Source organism: Phyllobates terribilis, unplaced genomic scaffold, assembly GCF_046119375.1.
Source record: "Phyllobates terribilis strain yellow unplaced genomic scaffold, ASM4611937v1 Scaffold_7__3_contigs__length_470593459, whole genome shotgun sequence".
NCBI lineage: Eukaryota > Metazoa > Chordata > Amphibia > Anura > Dendrobatidae > Phyllobates > Phyllobates terribilis.
The window spans coordinates 112,518,113-112,523,001 of record NW_027362767.1 but is presented as its reverse complement, the minus strand read 5'-3'; the positions used below and the strand labels follow the sequence as shown (position 1 = coordinate 112,523,001).

Genomic DNA, 4,889 nt, shown 5'->3' with positions numbered 1-4,889 from the left:
TAAATTAAAATAACAATTTAATGGTAAAGTTTAAAAGGACAATGACAATTTAATATAGAAATTTAAAAGTACAACGAATATAAAATATTAAAATGGCTAGAGGTAATGACAATGATTGAGATAAATGGTGGGTATCGGCGTGGAATAAAAGGTGCAAGTGAAGTCCTTGTCAGATCCTGGTTAGTCAGCTGGTTAGCAGTTCGTAAGAGTCCGCTTGTATAATAGTAGGAAGCGGGGGCCAAAGTATGGGTGACAGTCCAGTTGCTGGGTCTAGAAAAAACGGAGGAGGGGGAAATTAATATAGGGAAGGTAACTGATGTAATAGCTGAATAGAGATGAATGGTAGTTACCTAAGGTACTAGGTTTGGTGTAAGTACTCAAGTGGCGGGAGGCCTTGTGAAGACACTGTGAAAGGTATAAACAAGAGAAATCAGTATAATGCTAGCAAACAAATAAGTGGAGTGTAAATGGTAGTTACCAGTAAAGATGGATGTGAGCCTTGTTAGGTAGGATGAAGAGTGAGCCCACTAATAGATGTTAAAAGGTTCTTTGGAGACCTGTGTAGATGGGAGAATACAAGGTGAAAATAGGGATGAGGTTGATTGTTGATTCTAAATGATGGAGGTAGAGGTTATTACTTGCTTGAATGGGGAACGTGTGTGGTCCCAAAAATAGGGGCACGCTCCCAGGTGGTAAAAGGACCGATGTTCTGGCTGGGAGGGGGGGGGTGGGTATGACCCCCAAAGTCCAATTGGCTGTTATGATCAATAGGATGATGCTTGGATCACTTAGGTGATCTGAGGAGGGAATAAGAATGGAGGTTAAAAAAAAAAAAAAAAAAAAATGGCACTGAATGGTAGTTCACTTAATGTACTGAGGGACTTGGAACAAATAGGGTGAAATCTGGGGGAGGGAAAAGAGAGTGCCGACTATATTGGTTATTTATGGTAGGCTAGAGCGTCGGAGGTTTTGCAGCCTACCTCCTTGGTAGAAGAGATCTTTGCTGTAGTGGTCAGTGCGCGTTTCTTGAATGATAATGATGAAGCTTGATGGTAGGAGGTTTTGGGGCTTACCTTCTGGATGTTGAAGGTGGAAGCCTGCGTCTTCGAGTGTCCGTCTGAGCGGAGATGAAAGGGCGGTTCTTACCTCCGTTCCTATGGTGGAGTCCCCCGGGTGGGTAGCTGGAGAGGAGGATGGGCGGGGGATGCAGGAGCAGAGTCCCGGCTGGCGACTACTGCTCTGTACCTTACCGCACGTGTAATTGTGGAACTGGTGCAGGACCTAGGAGGACCTGATGTGACGTCACAGTCACGTGTAGATCACGTGATTCAATGGAAGACGGTGTGGCTGAAGGACCCTGATGAAGAAAGCCGGAGCTTTCGAAACTAGTAGGAATTGGTCCTTCAGCCACACCGTCTTCCATTGAATTACGTGATCTACACGTGACTGTGACGTCACATCAGGTCCTCCTAGGTCCTGCACCAGTTCCACAATTACACGTGCGGTAAGGTACAGAGCAGTAGTCGCCAGCCGGGACTCTGCTCCTGCATCCCCCGCCCATCCTCCTCTCCAGCTACCCACCCGGGGGACTCCACCATAGGAACGGAGGTAAGAACCGCCCTTTCATCTCCGCTCAGACGGACACTCGAAGACGCAGGCTTCCACCTTCAACATCCAGAAGGTAAGCCCCAAAACCTCCTACCATCAAGCTTCATCATTATCATTCAAGAAACGCGCACTGACCACTACAGCAAAGATCTCTTCTACCAAGGAGGTAGGCTGCAAAACCTTCGACGCTCTAGCCTACCATAAATAACCAATATAGTCGGCACTCTCTTTTCCCTCCCCCAGATTTCACCCTATTTGTTCCAAGTCCCTCAGTACATTAAGTGAACTACCATTCAGTGCCATTTTTTTTTTTTTTAACCTCCATTCTTATTCCCTCCTCAGATCACCTAAGTGATCCAAGCATCATCCTATTGATCATAACAGCCAATTGGACTTTGGGGGTCATACCCACCCCCCCCCCTCCCAGCCAGAACCCCCCCCTCCCAGCCAGAACATCGGTCCTTTTACCACCTAGGAGCGTGCCCCTATTTTTGGGACCACACACGTTCCCCATTCAAGCAAGTAATAACCTCTACCTCCATCATTTAGAATCAACAATCAACCTCATCCCTATTTTCACCTTGTATTCTCCCATCTACACAGGTCTCCAAAGAACCTTTTAACATCTATTAGTGGGCTCACTCTTCATCCTACCTAACAAGGCTCACATCCATCTTTACTGGTAACTACCATTTACACTCCACTTATTTGTTTGCTAGCATTATACTGATTTCTCTTGTTTATACCTTTCACAGTGTCTTCACAAGGCCTCCCGCCACTTGAGTACTTACACCAAACCTAGTACCTTAGGTAACTACCATTCATCTCTATTCAGCTATTACATCAGTTACCTTCCCTATATTAATTTCCCCCTCCTCCGTTTTTTCTAGACCCAGCAACTGGACTGTCACCCATACTTTGGCCCCCGCTTCCTACTATTATACAAGCGGACTCTTACGAACTGCTAACCAGCTGACTAACCAGGATCTGACAAGGACTTCACTTGCACCTTTTATTCCACGCCGATACCCACCATTTATCTCAATCATTGTCATTACCTCTAGCCATTTTAATATTTTATATTCGTTGTACTTTTAAATTTCTATATTAAATTGTCATTGTCCTTTTAAACTTTACCATTGAATTGTTATTTTAATTTACCAATCTATTTAGGTTGTTATTCAGCCGCTTTTATATACCTGCTAACACCTGAGATCTAATTACTTTGGCCCACAGGACAGCGCAAATTAATCTAGTTTTTTATCCAGAGAACAGACTGCTGATTCTGGGGCGCAGGGGAGCACAGACTGCTGATTCTGGAGTGCAGGGGAGAACAGACTGCTGATTCTGGGGTGCAGGGGAGTACAGACTGCTGATTCTGGAGTGCAGGGGAGAACAGACTGCTGATTCTGGGGCGCAGGGGAGTACAGACTGCTGATTCTGGGGTGCAGGGGAGCACAGACTGCTGATTCTGGAGTGCAGGGGAGAACAGACTGCTGATTCTGGGGCGCAGGGGAGTACAGACTGCTGATTCTGGGGTGCAGGGGAGCACAGACTGCTGATTCTGGGGTGCAGGGTAGTATAGACTGCTGATTCTGGGGTGCAGGGGAGCACAGACTGCTGATTCTGGGGCGCAGGGGAGTACAGACTGCTGATTCTGGGGTGCAGGGGAGCACAGACTGCTGATTCTGGGGTGCAGGGTAGTATAGACTGCTGATTCTGGGGTGCAGGGGAGCACAGACTGCTGATTCTGGGGTGCAGGGTAGTATAGACTGCTGATTCTAGGGGGGGCAGGGGAGCACAGACTGCTGATTCTGGGGTGCAGGGGAGCACAGACTGCTGATTCTGGGGTGTAGGGTAGTATAGACTGCTGATTCTGGGGTGCAGGGGAACTGTTCACAGCTCCATTCACCTCAATGGGATTTACCAGAAATAGCCAAGATGGGAATACTGCACCCAATGCCGTCACACAGGGGTTTTCAGAAAAAAATGCTATTTTGTAAATCAATAGTTCACATCAAAATAAACCATATATACCATTATCTCATCTATAACATTTGCTTTAATTAGCGCAATAAATCTCAGCACTTACACAGACTGCTGGATTTTCTCCAGGATTTTTATCTTCTGTTGAATCTCTTCTTTTAGGAAGTTTATATTCTCTTCCCTATTGTACATGGAAAATATATCTGATATTAAAATCTACAAATGGCAATAATTATTAAGATGCTCAGCAGTATTAGTGACCATGACACATGTGGTAAATTCCCCCCTTCTCCCTCCATTCTAGGTCCTTTCTCTGACAACAGTTTTACACTTACTATCTTCCACTGATAAAGGGAATCTGTCAGTAGTTTTTTGCTATTTAATACGAGAGCAGCCTGATATAGGGTCAGAGACCCTGATTCAAGCAAGATGTCACTTACTAGGCTGCTTGCAGTAGGTACAATAAAATCAGTGTTTTCTCAGCAGGAGATTATCACTAGAGGACTAGTTGTTACTTATCATTTAGGCCTTCTGTTCTGTATAATTCCATTCCCACCATTGATTAGCAGCTTTCTGTAAATCAGTGATGTGGGTGTGGTTATACAGGGCTCAGCATTTAGAGAACTGCAGAGAAAACAGTGATTTTATTAAAACTTCAGCCAGCAGAAGTCCAGTAAGTGACACATTGCTGGAATCAGGGTGTCTGTCCCTACATTATTCTGCTTTCAGATTACGTAGCGAAAAGTTGGTGACAGATTCTTTGTAAAAAAAAAAAAAAAATTGTCACCAGGTTTCTGCCACCTAATCTGAGAGCAGCATAATATAGAGACGGAAACTTGCTTCCAGTGATGTGTCACCTACTGGGCTGCTTGCTGTAGTTTTATTAAAGGACTATTAACTCTGTTGCCATGTAGTCCTCCATATGCATGAGCTCTATGTAACTCTGCACCCCTGTTTGTTAGTCTTTTACCTATGCACAGTGCACATAGAAAGTGGCCAATCAGTGATGTGGGCGGGTTATACAGGGCTCAGCAATCAGAGCCCTGCAAAATCTGCAGCAGAGAAAACAGTGATTGTATTAAACCTGCAGCAAGCAGCCCAGTAAGTGACACATTGCTGGAATCGTTGCTTTTAGATGGGGTAACCAAAACCTGGTGATAGATTCCCTTTAATGCCAGGGTCACATGACCGTAGACCCTCCCATCCGAGATAATCAGGCTGATTATGCTAATGACACTCTGATTAAACTCTGATCTGAATGTCAGCATAGTGTGATCTGACGCTCTTGGATGAGA

The 4,889-nt window shown here is 45.1% G+C and overlaps 2 long non-coding RNA genes across 2 annotated transcripts; one reads left to right on the top strand and one right to left on the bottom strand.

Annotated features, from left to right (window-relative positions):
* On the bottom strand, positions 1–570 carry LOC141152923 (uncharacterized). The gene is made up of 3 exons (XR_012247200.1): positions 479–570; positions 351–405; positions 1–270 (listed from the first exon to the last, which is right to left on the bottom strand). It is a non-coding gene; the product is annotated as an uncharacterized lncRNA (long non-coding RNA).
* A 1,628-nt stretch (positions 571–2,198) lies between these two features.
* LOC141152922 (uncharacterized) lies at positions 2,199–2,670 on the top strand. Its single transcript, XR_012247199.1, has 3 exons — positions 2,199–2,290; positions 2,364–2,418; positions 2,499–2,670. It is a non-coding gene; the product is annotated as an uncharacterized lncRNA (long non-coding RNA).
* Positions 2,671–4,889: the final 2,219 nt, after the last annotated feature.